Source organism: Carcharodon carcharias, chromosome 15 (assembly GCF_017639515.1).
Source record: "Carcharodon carcharias isolate sCarCar2 chromosome 15, sCarCar2.pri, whole genome shotgun sequence".
NCBI classification, from domain to species: domain Eukaryota; kingdom Metazoa; phylum Chordata; class Chondrichthyes; order Lamniformes; family Lamnidae; genus Carcharodon; species Carcharodon carcharias.
In genome coordinates, this window is record NC_054481.1 from 112,534,736 (window position 1) to 112,552,766 (window position 18,031).

General features: G+C 52.6%; 1 protein-coding gene across 1 annotated transcript in view; it reads left to right on the forward strand.

Moving 5' to 3' along the window:
- LOC121288457 (paired box protein Pax-7-like) overlaps window positions 1–18,031 on the forward strand; it is a 678,103-nt gene that overhangs the window by 640,373 nt on the left and 19,699 nt on the right. The gene's annotated exons all lie outside the window — the stretch shown is intronic.

Here is an 18,031-nt window from a genome sequence, read left to right on the forward strand (position 1 = left end):
CCATGGAAGGGGAGCGTCATTACCACCGGTCTCTATGCTATTTTTGTCTAACATCCACAAACACACAATGCAACGAGAATCGCTGGGCAGTGATCAGCAGCTGGGATCCCGGCTGACTTTCCCAGTCAGGGAGAGCTGGAGCAAGTTCTAGAATCTCATCCCATGGTGATGATCAGCATGGGCCTGAGCTGAAACCTGGGATCTTGCTGGTCCTTTTGCCTCAGTACCCTGCTGAATGGAGCTTTCACTTCACTAGCCCTTGGGATGGCTGGTGTCAGTATTATCAGTATAGGAACACATAGAGTATTTTAATTAATATATCAGCTTGTCTTTCTCATTATTGGATCACAAACATGAATAGAAAGCGTTTGAGAAACAGCTGCTGTGTGCTCTGATCCCCCCGGGTACAAAATCACACCCTAGGGTCGGAGATAACGTTCATCACAGTTTCTCTCTCTCTCTCTCTCTCATTCACTCACAATCTCTTCATAAACTCCAGTGAGAGATACTACATTCAAATCTGCAACCAGATATCATTTTCTCAGACACTGTTTTTACACCCAAGGGCTGTGCTCTATCTGTTCAGTCTTATATAGAGTACGTAGTCGAACACACTGTGGAGCACATCCAGCTCTGTAATACTCCCAGATCAGACTCCACTCTGGGATATTGATCACAGGAACTGAAACCACGAGAGATTGATCCTCCACAATTCAGGGCTGATTTTAACTCCAAATTCAAACAAAGCTGGGCTGTTTGATCCAGCAGCCATTGTAATCAATGGAGTTAGTGCGACAAACTGGAATATAATCAACAAAAACTTGCACTTACTTAGCACCCTTCGTGTAGAGAACACCTCAAGCCAGTTCCCAGGAGTGTCACTAGGACAGGTGACTAAGAGCTTGGTCAAAGAGGAAGGTTTTAAGGAGCATCACAAAGGAGAAGAAAGAGGTGGAAGGGTTTAGGGAACGAATTCCAGATTTGGACCTTGTTTACTGAAGGTATGGCTGCCAATCATGAAGTGATTAAAATCAGGGATTTGCAGGAGGCCAGTATTGGAGGAGTGCAGAGATCTTAGAGGGATGTGGGACTGCAGGAGGTTACAGAGTTGGCAAGTGGCCAGGACAATGAGGGGTTTTGATGGAAAGATGAGGCAGGGAAACTACCCACTGCGCCACAAAACTAGGAGTATTAGATACTAAATTTATTTTGCTGTTACTTTGCAACTAATAACCCAAGCCAGGCTTGTGTCCCCTCTGGAATGATTTGATTAAAGTTCTGCCTTGTAACGCTGAACATTCTCTCCAACCTCATTGCTCCTCTTATCAGTGATATAGAAACTGCTGCATGGATCCACACTGACCACTTGGAGAGAAATCCCTGTATCATATAAGGTCACAGCAATGTTATAGGACTGGCTTCATGTGTGTGTCCTGTTTGTGGGCTGATATGACAATGTTTGAATTGCATCTGAGATCAACGACTCTGAAACTGAGAATGCAACTGGACAAGGCATGAGGTTCTGTATTTTCGGTATATTGTTCAAATGCTCTGTGCCTGTGGTGCCTTGCGATTATTCAGTGACCACACTAGTGACCTGTAGTGCAGAGTGATCCTCTCTGATCCATACTGTCACAGTGATAGGCTGCTGCCCTTCGAGATCCTAATCTCTTACACAGCATCTGTGTTCCCCATGTATCTCCCACTCTTCTCTAAACACAAGGCAGCTCCTGTCTTCTACTCACATCAGTCCTTTCCCCCAAACGGTGATGCAAACTATATCCTTTGATCAAAGACTGGGCAGCACAGCCTGGCTCCAGGCAAATGGGTCCCATTGTGCCTCAGTCCCATCACTGACTGATTGAGTTGAGAGGGTCGATGAATAATACAAACATTAGAGTAACTGTAACGGCACAATCCACAATGTTATATCTATCCCTCTAACCTCCTCTCCCCATAACTCTGTACCCTCTCCTTCCCTATATCCATAACTTCCTCTCTCCCTATCTCTGTAACCTTCCCCCTTCCTATATCTCTAACTTCCTCCCTCCCTGTCCCTGTAAAAACCTCCTTCCCTTTCTCTGTAACCTCCTCCCTCCCTAGCTCTGTAATCTCCTCCCTCCTTATCCCGATAACCTCCTCCCTCCCTATCTCTGTAACCCCCTCCCTCTCTATCTCTGTTACCCCCTCCCTCCCTGTCCCTGTAACAACCTCCCTCCCTATCACTGCAATTTCTTCCCTCCCTATCCCTGTAATCTCCTCCCTCCCTATCTCTGCAACCTCCTCCCTATCCCTGTAATCTCCTCCCCCACATCCCTCTAATCTCCTCCCTATCCCACTAATCTCCTCCTTCCCTATCTCTGCAACCTCCTCCCAATCCCTGTAATCTCCTCCCCCACATCCCTCTAATCTCCTCCCTATCCCTCTAATCTCCTCCCTCCCTATCTCTGGAATCTCCTCCCTCCCTGTCTCTGTAACCTCTTCCCTATCCCTGTAATCTCTCTCCCTATCCCTGTAATCTCTTCTCTCCCTATCCCTGTAATCTCTCTCCCTATCCCTGTAATCTCTTCTCTCCCTATCCATGTAATCTCTCTCCCTATCCCTGTAATCTCTTCTCTCCCTATCCCTGTAATCTCCTCCTTCCCTATCTCTATAACCTCCTCCCTCCCTATCCCTGTAATCTCTCTCCCTATCCCTGTAATCTCTTCTCTCCCTATCCCTGTAATCTCTTCTCTCCCTATCCCTGTAATCTCTTCTCTTCCTATCCCTGTAATCTCTCTCCCTATCCCTGTAATCTCTTCTCTCCCTATCCCTGTAATCTCTCTCCCTATCCCTGTAATCTCTCTCCCTATCCCTGTAATCTCTTCTCTCCCTATCCCTGTAATCTCTCTCCCTATCCCTGTAACCTCCTCTCTCCCTATCCCTGTAATCTCTCTCCCTATCCCTGTAACCTCCTCTCTCCCTATCCCTGTAATCTCCTCCTTCCCTATCCCTGTAATATCTTCTCTCCCTATCCCTGTAATCTCCTCCTTCCCTATCCCTGCAATCTCTCTCTCTATCCCTCTAATCTCCTCCTTCCCTATCCCTGTAATCTCCTCCCTCCCTATCCCTGTAACCTCCTCTTTCCCTATCCCTGTAATCTCCTTCCTCCCTATCTCTGTAACCTCTTCTTTCCCTATCCCTGTAACCTCTTCCCCTATGTCTGTAACCTCCTCTTTCCCTATCCCTGTAACCTCTTCCCCTATCCCTGTAACCTCCTCCCTCCCTATCCCTGTAACCTCTTCCCCTATATCTGTAACCTCCTCCCTCCCTATCCCTGTAACCTCTTCCCCTATATCTGTAACCTCCTCCCTCCCTATCCCTGTAACCTCTTCCCCTATATCTGTAACCTCCTCCCTCCCTATCCCTGTAACCTCTTCCCCTATATCTGTAACCTCCTCCCTCCCTATCCCTGTAACCTCTTCTCTCCCTATCCCTCTAATCTCCTCCCTCCCTATCTCTGTAACCTCCTCCCTCCCTATCCCTGTAACCTCTTCCCCTATATCTGTAACCTCCTCCCTCCCTATCCCTGTAACCTCCTCCCTCCCTATCCCTGTAACCTCTTCCCCTATATCTGTAACCTCCTCCCTCCCTATCCCTGTAACCTCCTCCCTCCCTATCCCTGTAACCTCTTCCCCTATATCTGTAACCTCCTCCCTCCCTATCCCTGTAACCTCTTCCCCTATATCTGTAACCTCCTCCCTCCCTATCCCTGTTACCTCTTCCCCTATATCTGTAACCTCCTCCCTCCCTATCCCTGTAACCTCTTCCCCTATATCTGTAACCTCCTCGCTCCCTATCCCTGTAACCTCTTCCTCTATCCCTGTAACCTCCTCCCTCCCTATCCCTGTAACCTCTTCCCCTATCCCTGTAATCTCTCTCCCTATCCCTGTAACCTCCTCTTTCCCTTTCCCTGTAACCTCCTCCCTCCCTATCCCTGTAACCTCCTCCCTCCCTATCCCTGTATGTCCTTCGCCATTACAGCTCTTTGAGTTCTGGGCACTGTTCCAATTCTTTCTTCTTGGCATTCCCTGATCTTCATTCCTCCATCACTGACCAGCTGTGCTTTCCATTCTGGAATTCCTTCCATTAACCTCTTCCCCTCTGTACTTCTCTCTCTTCCTTTAAGAGACTCCTTAAAACCTACCTGTTTGATCAAGCTTTTGAGCAGCTGCCCTAACATCTCATGTGGCTCAGTGTCAATTTTTGTTCTGACGCCACACCTCTGAAGTGTCTTGGGATGTTTTACTACATTAGCGGTGCTATATCAATACAAGTTGTTGTGGTTGGTCATCTTTTAATGATGAGTTTGGAGAGTTAGTCAACAGGAGTGTATCAGACTGGCAGACTCCAGATTTCTCCAGAGGTTATGCTCTGACAGACAAGGTGGGCAAAGCAGTTGGCACTGCCCCTTTAAGCGCACATCTCTGGCGTATGCCTGTAGACAGTGGAGCTTGAAGTTGATGTTGTTTCTGACTGGAATGCGTCCAATTGGGATTCATCCTTTGACAAGTCATCATGGGCAGTGGAGAAAATATGGCCAGGATTTTGTGCTGTTTGTGTGGGGGGTGGGGTACACCCAGCCCAGAATCGCCTGTGATTACACAGGAAGACATCGGACATGCATGTGTGCGCAGCTTTATGGCTGGTGGGAACGTGTAGGAGTCAGAAGCTAACTATTTCGTTTCATTTTTAAACGACTGCAGCTCCACAGTGGCAGCCTGCCCCCAGGAAAGCGCAAGCCCACTCCCTCCCTTCTCTCGGGGGTCTTCCCTCTTCCCGCACCCCACTCCACCCACCACCCCCAGCGCCAACCCCGGCAGCGCCGAGCCTGTCTCAGGGCGCGTTTCATGCCGGCTACCGGCTAACTGACCGGCCGGCCAGTGTGAAATTGTGCCCAGGGGCTGGTCACGGGCTGAATTGCACTTTGTATCCGCTCCCAGGCTCACCACTCGTGCACCCCTGTCGAACGTAAGACTCAGGCCACAGTAAATGTTCATCCTACTGTCCTGAAAGAAGTGGCTGTGGAGATGGAAGATGCCTTGGTTTCAATTTTCCAAAATTCCCTAGATTCTGGAAAGGTCCCATCCGATTGGAAAATAACAGATGTGACTTTTCTATTCAAGATAGAAAGCAGAAAACTACAGGCCAGTTGGCCTAACATCTGTCCTAGGGAAAATGCTCGAATCTATTATGAAGGAGATTATAGTGGGACACATAGAAAATCTTAATGCAATTAGGCAGAGTCAACATGGTTTTGTGAAAAGGACATCACATTTGATTAACTTATTAGAGATCTCTGAGGAAGTAACACATAATGTGGATAAAGGGGAACCTGTAGATGTGCTGCACTTGGATTCCCAAAAGGCATTTGATAAGGTGCCACATCAAAGGTTACTATGCAAAATAAGAGCACATGGGTGTTGGGGAAATATATGATCATGGATTGGTTAACTAACAAGAAGCAGAGAGTAGGGGTAAATGGGTCATTCTCGGGCTGGTAAGCTGTAACCAGTGGAGTACAACAGGGATCAGTGCTGGGGCCTCTGCTATTTACAATCTGTGTAAGTGACTTGGGTGATGGGACCGAACGTACGGTTGCTAAATTGGCTGATGACACCAAGATAGGTAGGAAAAGTAAGTTGTGAGGAGGACATAGCGTCTACAAAATATTTAGATCGGTTAAGTGAGTGGGCAAAAAAATTAGCAGATGGAGTATAATGTGGGAAAATGTGAATGGGTCCATTTTGGCAGGCAGATTAGAAAAGCAGCATAACGTACAGATGGAGAAAGATTGCAAATCTGCCACACAGCGGAAGCCGGGGGTCCTGGTACATGAATTATAAAAAGTTAGTGTACAGATAGTACAGATTCGGAAGGAAAATGGAACATCGGTGCAAGGGGAATGGAATATAGAAGTAGGGGAGCTTGGTGCAGTTGCATAGGGTGTCAGTAAGACCACATCTGGACTTTTGTGCACAGTTTTGTTTGTCTTACTTAAGAAAGGATATAATTACATTAAAAGCAGTTCAGAGAAGGTTCACTGGACTGATTCCTGGGATGAAAGGATTATCTTATGAGGAAAGGTTGAACAGGCTGGGCCTATATCCATTATAGTTTAGAAAGATGGAGTGGGGGGGGGAGTGACCTTCTTGAGACATATAAGATCCTGAGGGTAATTGACAGGGTCAATGCTGAGAGGATGTGGGAGAGACTAGAACTCGGGGCCTCAGTTTAAAAATTTGCATTTAAGTTGGGAGACGAGGAGAAATCTTTTCTCTCCGAGGGTTGTCGGACTATGGAATTCTCTTCCGCACAGAGCAGTGGAGGCTGGCTCACGGAATATTTTTAAGGCAGAGGTAGATCGATTCTTGATTGACGAGGGAGTCAAAGGGTATTGGCGGCAGGCAGGATAGTAAAGTGGAGGCCACAGTCAGATCAGCCACCAATTTATCAAATGGTGGTGCGGGCTCGATGGGCTGAATGGCCTGTTCCTAATCCTAATCAGTATCTATTCGATTGACAGCTTTTATGCAAACTCTCACCATAAAACAGAGTGTATAAGGGCCTTACATTTCCTTTCTCTTTTTATACACATTCCTGTTAAGCACTTAAATTTCTTCTCATAATGAATCCAGTAACCAATTGATGTGCAAGGGCCCCGTGTTCAATCCTTGGGCTGGCTGAGTTATCCCAGCCCTCGACAGCAGGGTGCAAGGCCAGACCCTCACCAGCCCTGAGTTAGAGAGGTGGACAGTCAGCCAGGGATCACTGCCTCTTAACGCTCGGCTTATTGCAGCTGTGATTCCCACCATGGTCAAATAGTTTTCTGCACTCTCCATATTGGCCCCTTGTGTCAAGTGCCATGATGCTGACCTCAGCAAAACTGTGCATTTCAGTGTGTGGAAGTCGGAGGGAGGCGTAAACTACAATTTATTGCATCAGTTCATTTTAAATTTCTCCTTCTCATGTTCAAATCTCTGCAAGGCCTCAGCCCTCACTATGTCCAGCCTCCTCCAGCCAGACAACACCCCCTGAATCTCGCACCCCTCCATTTTGGCCTCTTGCCCCCCTCCCCCCCCCCCCCATTTTCCTCACTCCAGCTACCTGAGCCCAAGGCTCTGGAATTTCCCTCCTGATCCTCTCTCTCTTCATTCAAGACCCAAACTCTCTGCCCCGGCTTCAGCCGCCAGTCCTAATCTCGCTGTCGATTTTCTGTTCCGACAAACGCTCCCTGTGGAGTGCCAGTTTTACCAAATTAAAGGCGCTGTGTAAATGCAAGTTGTTGTTGTGTCACCAGAAGACCCTGTACCTGCAACATTCATCGCCTACAAGAGTGCTTTAAACATTTCCAAATCCTGGTAGCTTTCTTCTGTCGTAAGAGCTCCAACAGGGCATTGTTTGGAAGTGACGTTCTCGGCCTTGGAGAATAATCTGTCAGCTGGTGGTTAAAGGCACCGGGAGGGGTCAATCCGGAGGCAGAAATGGGAGCTGAGCGCATCCCCAAGTGGCAGCAGGAGCTGTTCACACCTGCTCTCTGCACATTCAGGTGTAACAGGCAGCAGCAAGGGCCATCAGCTCCCTGGTTAACCTGGACCAGGGCAGCAGCATTGAAGAGAGACAGAAGAGAGAGAGTATAAGGGTCATAGAGGAGGGAGTGGTGCTGACACCAAGCGTGGGTCTGAAAAAAACTAACGGGTTGTGGGGCAAGTCCTCAGTTAGAATGCAAAGCACCGCAACCAGTCTTTGTTTCAACACAGTGAGGAGAATGTGGAGTTAAAAAGGGAAGATCAGCCTCAGCAGAGTGTAGAGAATGGGATGTGTTTTCTGTAAGGAACACACCTCAGCAGTGAGAGGCTTTTAACCACCATGGAGACCGAGGGCTGGGCTCTCGCACCGTGTGTTTCAGACACACAGGGTGGGATTCAATTCGACCCAACCACCCAGGAAAGGGCAGGGAGGCAGGGTGGAGAACCTGTCACCTTCCTGTCTCCCTGCACCCGCCAGCCCACCCCCACTCCCACTCCCACCCACCCCCTCAACCCCCTCCACCCCTCCACCAGCCCTCACTCCCATCCCCCAACCCCCACCCCCTCCACTCCCATCCCCAACCCCCACCCCCACTCCCACTCCCACCCACCCCCTCTACCCCCTCCACCCCTCCACCAACCCCCACTCCCAACCCCCAACCCCCACCCCCTCCACCCCCTCCACTCCCATCCCCAACCCCCACGCCCACCCCCAACCCCCACCCCCAACCCCCACCCCACCCCCAACCCCCACCCTCACCCCCACTCCCACCAACCCCCTCTACCCCCTCCACCCCTCCACCAGCCCTCACTCCCATCCCCAACCCCCCCACCACCCCCAACCCCCACCCCCATCCCCACTCCCACCCCCACTCCCACCCACCCCTTCTACCCCCTCCACCCCTCCACCAACCCCCACTCCCAACCCCCAACCCCCACCCCCACCCCCTCCACCTCCTCCACTCCCATCCCCAACCCCCACGCCCACCCCCAACCCCCACCCCCAACCCCCACCCCCACCCCCCCACCCCCTCCACTCCCATCCCCAACCCCCCCACCACCCCCAACCCCCACCCCCATCCCCACTCCCACCCACCCCTTCTACCCCCTCCACCCCTCCACCAACCCCCACTCCCAACCCCCAACCCCCACCCCCTCCACCTCCTCCACTCCCATCCCCAACCCCCACCCCCACCCCCACCCCCAACCCCCACCCCCTCTACCCCCTCCACCCCTCCACCAGCCCTCACTCCCATCCCCAACCCCCCCACCACCCCCAACCCCCACCCCCATCCCCACTCCCACCCCCACTCCCACCCACCCCTTCTACCCCCTCCACCCCTCCACCAAACCCCACTCCCAACCCCCAACCCCCACCCCCACCCCCTCCACCTCCTCCACTCCCATCCCCAACCCCCACCCCCACCCCCACCCCCAACCCCCACCCCCAACCCCCACCCCCACCCCCAACACCCACCCCCACCCCCACTCCCACCCACCCCTTCTACCCCCTCCACCCCTCCACCAACCCCCACTCCCAACCCCCAACCCCCACCCCCACCCCCTCCACCTCCTCCACTCCCATCCCCAACCCCCACCCCCACCCCCAACCCCCACCCCCACCCCCCCCACCCCCTCCACTCCCATCCCCAACCTCCACCCCCTCCCCCACCCCCTCCACCACCCACCCCCTTGACTCCCACCTCCCACCCCCCAAACCCGGCTAAGTCTGGATCGAGCCACCCTAAGGCCAATTGAGGCTCTCAAGTGGCTAATTAAGGACCACATCCCACCACCGCTGGGGAGGACCGAGCCAATTGGGCAGTGCCCCCTGGTCCACCCTGACAGCCTGCCTGTGGGTCCCCAGGCTTCCTGCTAGCCCAGCGGGGCACTGAGGGGCTGGTCAGCCCCCTGACTGACCGGTGGCTCTTGGAGGTGGGAAGCTCACCTCTGAAAGGACCAGGAATTCCAACGACAGGCAAGTCAGTGCCCGGTCGGGAAGTAATCCTGTCGGCCCTTCCAGGAATGGAGACAGCGAGGCTGCCTGCATCTCTCTGGCCGGTGGGCAGGACCACACCCGCAACCATTAAATTCAGCCCTCCTCGCCACCCTCCAGCTCCTCCTCTCCACCCTCCCTCCCTCCCTCCCTCCGCCTCCACCTTCGCTGTGTTTTCCTTCAGGAGCTTTTCACTTTTCATTAACTGACTGCAGCCAATTAGTCAAGTGACATGGAGAGCAGATAGAAAATCAGCTCCTGTCATCTGCTCTCTGCCAGACAGGAGCCAGCTCAGCTCAGTCACAAACACTGCCCACTCCACATCTATTAATTACAACAGATTGAAGGAGGCATGAAAATGCCCATAATTGCACTCATCACAATTTGTTTTGAAGCTCAATTTGTTCTTCTAATGAATTTTTTAGCTGAAGGACTGTACTGTCCCTTCCTGCCAGTCCCTGCAGTGTAACACCACCTCCCCTCATACTCTTCACCTGAGAATAACAGACCTTTTCACGTGGATTTAACTGCGTGAAGTTCCTTCTGTTTATTTCCTTTCGGTTTTTTTTTGTGAAATTTGTTTTTGTCAGGGCAGGAGTTCCTGCGATATTGACACCCAGTGTTCAACATCGAGTGTATCTGCTTCACGGTCAATACTGTGTTCACTACTGCCTCAGCATGATGACATGAGGTATAGCTCCTCCCAAATGGGCTGCCTGCAGAATCAGCACCAGATGGACCCCACTGCCTTCAGAAGGATTTCCCTTAATAGTGGGTGCTCGTTCGGTGTCACCCAGTGGGAGAGGGAGGAGGTTGGTTGGTACTAGTTCAGTGTCACCCAGTGGGAGAGGGAGGAGGTTGGTTGGTACTAGTTCAGTGTCACCCAGTGAGAGAGGGAGGAGGTTGGTTGGTACTAGTTCAGTGTCACCCAGTGGGAGAGGGAGGAGGTTGGTTGGTACTAGTTCAGTGTCACCCAGTGAGAGAGGGAGGAGGTTGGTTGGTACTAGTTCAGTGTCACCCAGTGGGAGAGGGAGGAGGTTGGTTGGTACTAGTTCAGTGTCACCCAGTGGGAGAGGGAGGAGGTTGGTTGGTACTAGTTCAGTGTCACCCAGTGGGAGAGGGAGGAGGTTGGTTGGTACTAGTTCAGTTTGATCTGGCAAAGGGTTAAACAATATTTCAAGATTTCAACATCCATTAGCGAATCATAATATGGAGGGGTTAAGTTAGGTGAAATGAGTTGTACTTGTCAGTCTTTAATGCTTCTGTGTGTTTGGAACACGCTATTCATTTAATTGTTATTAGGCCCGGTTACTGATTCCATTGTAAACTGACGAGTGAATTAGCTCCCTGAACTGCATTCACTTAGTGTCTCGTTTAGCCCCATTTTCCAATTGTTTTCCCCCTTTTAAATCGGATGATCCCCTCCCCCATCTCTTTTCTGGACCTTGCTATCTTTCAGACACATTACTTTAAAGGAAAAGGTTTTAAAACAGTGAGATCTGGTTTTGTAACTGGTGTCTTGTGTTCCTCCCTCTCCTATTCCCTTCACCCACGTTCTCCGCTCGATATAGATTACAGGGGTTGACTGATGGTGGAGGGCAGGACTGTGAAACTCGGTCTATCAGTGCTGCAAACAGCGTTGCCTAAGGCAAGGCTGACTGCCCTTGTCACTCTTTGTACTTTGACTCTCTTTCACTTTTCATTGAAACCACTGAGGAGACGTGAAAGATCTCGAGAAACCTCGTTTGGATCCAATAAGTCACTCGGTGTAGTCTATTACTTGTGCCCGGCGGGGGTTACAGCACACTTCTAATACTGAGCGTGGAGAGAGACAGAGAGAACACAGAGAGAACTTTAAACCTTAATCGAAATCAGTTGCCAACAGTTCCCAGTTCTTCACACCACACAGCAGTTAGCAATTGCCCACGACTCCTTCAAATACAAAGCGAGAAAAGCTCTTTTATTACCAATCACAGATGGAGTGAGAATGGATTTCATTGTCACTCAGGGTATCTTAAAATAATTGTATTACAGCACAATGATAAGATAAAGGCACCTTCCATTCACTGTTGGTTTAGTATTTAAAAACTGCATCTCTTCATTTTCCAAATCGTCTTTGTTCTCTAGCCCCACTCCAATTTTATACCTCATCCTGACAGTCCAGTCAAATGTCTTAAGGCCTGCAACCTCCCCTCCCATCCCCCACTACCCCCCTTTCACCCCTCCACTACCCCCCTTTCACCCCCTCCCACTACCCCCATCCCACTACCCCTAGGTGGGGTTTTTATGACAATGGGTTTCATGGTCATTATCAGACTATTAATTCCAGATATTTTTATTGAATTCAAATTTCACCATCTGCTATGGTGGGATCTGAACCCAAGGCCCCAGACCATTGCCCTGGGTGTCTTGATTACTAGTCCAGTGACGATACCACTGCCTCTGCCTGGAGAACATGCTGACTGGAGTTTCAACCCACAATCTTCTGTCTCAGAGGCAAGAGGCCCTGTCACTGAACCATGGCTGATGTGTAACACTTTGCAGTGGGGATGGGAGAATGTTGTTGGTCGTAGCACCTCTCCAAGGGGGGTGGTGGTGGTGGTGCCATTTAGTGGGGTAGGGCAGGGGGGGGTGAAGAGAAATGTGCGGTCTTTCTGATCTAGAAAGTACTTCACAATTGGGTTTAGGGATGTTTAACAATTACTGTGTAAAGCTTGTGGACAAAGTAATGAGCCGCTCCCCGAGCCTCAAAGCTTCACAACAACTTGTTCTATAAATTCACTGAGCTGAATGTGTCTCAGCACCGGGGGGAGCATACAGGGCACGCAGTGACTGGTGTGTTATCTCCCTCAGAACTGCCCCTTCAAAGGTACAGCAGCCCACTAGTATTGCCTGTCTGACCGTGCAGATCCCGCTCAGATATTTCAGATCTCCCTGAGAACTGCTCCTCAGACCATGAAGCATTCAGCATCTGCAGCTCCGAGCACTGTCTCAGTGCTACCCCGCCAAGACTGCAGAGTTCCCTCAGTACCAGCCCTCCAACAGCACACAATTCCCTCGATCCTGTCCCTCACACAGTGTAGTGCTCTCTCAATACTGCTGCTCCGACAGTAATATTGCTCTGGATTGTGGAGCTCAAGCCCTCTGACTGGGCCAAGATGGCGGTAAAATCACATCAAAGCTCATCACTGACCGGCAGGTGACACTGTGGGAACAAATAAACTGAGCTACCTCTTCCTCTTTACAAACCTAAAGACAAGAAGGTAACAGGTTATCAGCTGACATTGCCCTTTTAATGAGGGGAATCCCAGTCCGTCCAGCAGTGTTCTAAAGCTTCCTAATATAAATGTTTGACGGAGAGTGGTGTGTGATAGTTGCCTGAATCTGGCCCCATTGGCTTCATAAATCCCCAGGCCCTGCCAAGGAATGAAAGTGTATCTGGGTGGGAATGAGAGAAGCTGGGTCTGGACACCCTTGTCACATTTCTGAATGGTGAAGTGATCCCTCGCACCAACCATTCACAGCTTGCATTATAAACAATGGTTTAATAACATTGCAACCAAGAAAAAAAAGGCTCTGGAATGTTATCCTCTGAACAGCAGGCTGATATTCTATGACAATCCTATACAAATAATGAGTGAATAAAAAATGGATTACTGATGGGTTAAAGGGATAGTTTCTTACAGCATTTTATCCAGTGTCAATTTTCAAACTGAGAAAATATTTCAGAAACATTAATAGATTTAGAAATAATTTAATCTAATTTACCCCCCACCACCACCCCACCCCCCACCACTACCCCACCCCCCACCACCACCCCCCAACACCCCACACCCAACACCCCAACGCCCCACCCCCCAACGCCCCACCCTCCAACACCCCACCCCCCACCACCACCACAACCCCCCAACACCCCAACCCCCAACACCCCAACCCCCACCACCACCCCCCAAAACCCCACCCGCCAACACCCCACCCCCCACCACCACCCCCCAACACCCCACCCCCCACCACCACCCCCCAACACCCCAACCCCCACCACCACCCCACCCCCCAACACCCCACCCCCCAACACCCCACCCCCCAACACCCCACCCCCCACCACCACCCCCCAACACCCCACCCCCCAACACCCCACCCCCCACCACCACCCCCCAACACCCCACCCCCAACACCACCCCCCAACACCCCAACCCCCACCACCACCCCACCCCCCAACGCCCCACCACCACCCCACCCCCCAACGCCCCACCACCACCCCACCCCCCAACGCCCCACCCCCCAGCACCACCCCAACACCCAACACCACCCCCAAACACCCCACCCCCCAACACCCCACCCCCAGCACCACCCCAACCCCCAACACCACCCCCGAACACCCCACCCCCCAACACCCCACCCCCCAACACCCCACCCCCACCACCACCCCCCATCACCACCCCATCCCCCAACACCACAACCCCCCCCGTCACTTCCTCTCCCAAAGGTGTTGCTGACTCTCACTGGGGTACAGCTCCCCCTCCTCTCCTGAAGGTGCTGAATCTCACTGGGGTACAGCTCCCCCTCCTCTCCTGAAGGTGCTGACTCTCACTGGGGCGGAACTCCCCCTCCTCTCCTGAAGGTGCTGACCCTCACTGGGGTACAGCTCCCCCTCCTCTCCTGAAGGTGCTGACTCTCACTGGGGTACAGCTCCCCCTCCTCTCCTGAAGGTGCTGACCCTCACTGGGGTACAGCTCCCCCTCCTCTCCTGAAGGTGCTGCTGACTCTCACTGGGGTACAGCTCCCCCTCCTCTCCTGAAGGTGCTGACCCTCACTGGGGTACAGCTCCCCCTCCTCTCCTGAAGGTGCTGACTCTCACTGGGGTACAGCTCCCCCTCCTCTCCTGAAGGTGCTGACCCTCACTGGGGTACAGCTCCCCCTCCTCTCCTGAAGGTGCTGACTCTCACTGGGGCGGAACTCCCCCTCCTCTCCTGAAGGTGCTGACCCTCACTGGGGTACAGCTCCCCCTCCTCTCCTGAAGGTGCTGACTCTCACTGGGGTTCAGCTCCCCCTCCTCTCCTGAAGGTGCTGACTCTCACTGGGGTACAGCTCCCCCTCCTCTCCTGAAGGTGCTGACTCTCACTGGGGTTCAGCTCCCCCTCCTCTCCTGAAGGTGCGGACTCTCACTGGGGTACAGCTCCCCCTCCTCTCCTGAAGGTGCTGACTCTCACTGGGGTACAGCTCCCCCTCCTCTCCTGAAGGTGCTGACTCTCACTGGGGTACAGCTCCCCCTCCTCTCCTGAAGGTGCTGACTCTCACTGGGGTTCAGCTCCCCCTCCTCTCCTGAAGGTGCTGACTCTCACTGGGGTACAGCTCCCCCTCCTCTCCTGAAGGTGCTGACTCTCACTGGGGTACAGCTCCCCCTCCTCTCCTGAAGGTGCTGACTCTCACTGGGGCGGAACTCCCCCTCCTCTTCTGAAGGTGCTGACCCTCACTGGGGTACAGCTCCCCCTCCTCTCCTGAAGGTGCTGACTCTCACTGGGGTACAGCTCCCCCTCCTCTCCTGAAGGTGCTGACTCTCACTGGGGTACAGCTCCCCCTCCTCTCCTGAAGGTGCTGACTCTCACTGGGGTACAGCTCCCCCTCCTCTCCTGAAGGTGCTGACTCTCACTGGGGTACAGCTCCCCCTCCTCTCCTGAAGGTGCTGACTCTCACTGGGGTACAGCTCCCCCTCCCCCTCCTCTCCTGAAGGTACTGACCCTCACTGGGGTACAGCTCCCCCTCCTCTCCTGAAGGTGCTGACTCTCACTGGGGTTCAGCTCCCCCTCCTCTCCTGAAGGTGCTGACTCTCACTGGGGTACAGCTCCCCCTCCCCCTCCTCTCCTGAAGGTGCTGACCCTCACTGGGGTACAGCTCCCCCTCCTCTCCTGAAGGTGCTGACCCTCACTGGGGTACAGCTCCCCCTCCTCTCCTGAAGGTGCTGACTCTCACTGGGGTACAGCTCCCCCTCCTCTCCTGAAGGTGCTGACTCTCACTGGGGTACAGCTCCCCCTCCTCTCCTGAAGGTGTTGAGGATTTAGGTCCTGAATCCCTTGCGTGAGCAACATTGTGAGGGAGCTGGATTGACCTTTCCCCCAGGACTGTTTCTCTACAGAATGTTCATCCACCTCCATCTCTCAGTAACTCCTCTCCCCCAGCCCCCTGTCGCTGACTCTCTCTTTAAAAGGGGTCCTGACAGTGAGATTCCCTCTTTAGCAGTAGCACATGTAAGTGGAACAGATAGCTTGTTGTTTGTGTGGGTTAAGTAATGGTCCCTCTGGGATTAGCACTCCCTGAAGCTGTTGGCTCTGAAGTTGCCAGAATTAATTACTTTTTTCTCTCAAAAAATGACTATCTCGCAGGGAAAGTGTGAGATGCCCTGGAGGTGCTTGGCGTATCTTTCAGTGAGATGCTGTGTTTATCCATACCTCTTGGACTTATCTCATACACCATCCTCCCAGCCCACACAGCAGCCAATATCCCAGTCTGTGGAAAGTTCTGAGAGGAGAGCCTTGATCAATGAACAATCCAACTCCATCTACCTCCAGTAATCACTGCAGGCTGTTTACCATTTCTCAGCAGCCCTGTCAGTCCCTGTGATTGACAAGCAAGCAGCTCAGAGGGCCGACTGTCCCCCCCCACCCCCCACCCCCACACCCCCCCACCCCCCCACCCCCCCCACACACACACCTTCTCCCCCACAAACACACACTCACACCCTCCCCCCAACACACACACACTCACACCCCCGCCTCCCCCCCCACACACACACACTCACACCCTCCCCCCCGTCCCCCCGTCCCCCCCCCCCCACAAACACACACTCACACCCTCCCCCCCACACACACACACTCACACCCCCGCCTCCCCCCCCCCCCACACACACACACACACACACTCACACACACACACACATCCACTGCTGATCAGATAAAACATTACAGATGTGGCACACTTTTTTCATTTTTATTCAGGAACCGTCGACCTTGCGTTCCTCATTCCCAATGGGGAAGGAAGAGGAGTTAACCACGGCCAGCATGTTTCTCTTTTAAAAAGTTTCCTCCCTTGGCTGGAGATTGTCTGTGTTTAATGGAATCATTCACTTGTATTTGGATGTGAAGTTGGCCCCTGTGCTGTGATCCCTGGGTTGACAGCGCCACCGTGAGGGCAACTGTGTGTCTGCCTCCTGGATATTCAGCAAACTGGGAGTTAGAACATTCCCACCACAGTTTGATGTCAGTGCCTACTGTCTGCCTCCCTCCCTCACTGTCTCCCTCCCTCACTGCCTCCCTCCATCACTGCCTCCCTCCCTCACTGTCTCCCTCCCTCACTGCCTCCCTCCCTCACTGCCTCCCTCCCTCACTGCCTCCTTCACTCCCTCACTCTGCTACCTCCTTCACTCTGCCCCCTCCCTCACCAGCACCTCATCCTGCTGTGTGTGTGTGTGTGTGAGAGTGTGTGAGAGTGTGTGTGTGTGTGTGTGTGAGAGTGTGTGTGTGTGTGTGTGAGTGTGTGTGTGAGTGTGTGAGAGTGTGTGTGTGTGTGTGTGTGTGTGTGAGAGTGTGTGTGTGTGTGTGTGTGAGTGTGTGTGTGTGTGTGTGAGAGTGTGTGTGTGTGTGTGTGTGTGTGTGAGAGAGTGTGTGTGTGAGTGTGTGTGTGAGTGTGTGTGAGAGTGTGTGTGTGTGTGTGTGTGTGAGTGTGTGTGTGTGTGTGTGAGTGTGTGTGTGAGAGAGCGTGTGTGTGTGTGTGTGAGTGTGTGTGTGTGTGTGTGAGAGTGTGTGAGTGTGTGTGTGTGAGAGTGTGTGTGTGTGTGTGTGTGTGTGTGTGAGAGAGCGTGTGTGTGTGTGTGTGAGTGTGTGAGTGTGTGTGTGAGTGTGTGTGTGTGTGTGTGTGAGAGTGTGTGTGAGAGTGTGTGTGAGAGTGTGTGTGTGAGTGTGTGTGTGTGTGTGAGTGTGTGAGGAGGTTTCACACTATTGATGATCCAACCATCAGCGAATCTTCCCTCAGCTTTTCTCTCTTGTTCTTCCTAAACTCCAAAGTCAAAAAATCATCTTTAGGTGGAACATCAATATCAGTACCACACCCACACCTGTCCCTATTCCTCTTCCCGACCTCACTCTCGCTCCAGGCTCTGCTTGGGCTATTGAGCTATTAAACAGTGAGTAATTTACCGGGGGACCGTCACAGTCCAGCCGAATTTTCTCTTCACCCAAGCTGCACTCATCAGATCAGGAGCATGGCTCCTGGAGTGGACACAAACTGACACATTCTCATCCTGTCAATGGCTGGAAACCCTTCCCCATCATCTTCCCTCTTCCCCCCTCTTACCCCACCCACCCTTCTTACCCCTCCCACCTCCTCCCACCCCTCCCCTTTACCCTCCACCCATCTCACACCCCCCACCCCCCACCCTCTATGCAGTATGGGCTGGAATCTGCTATCTCTCCAT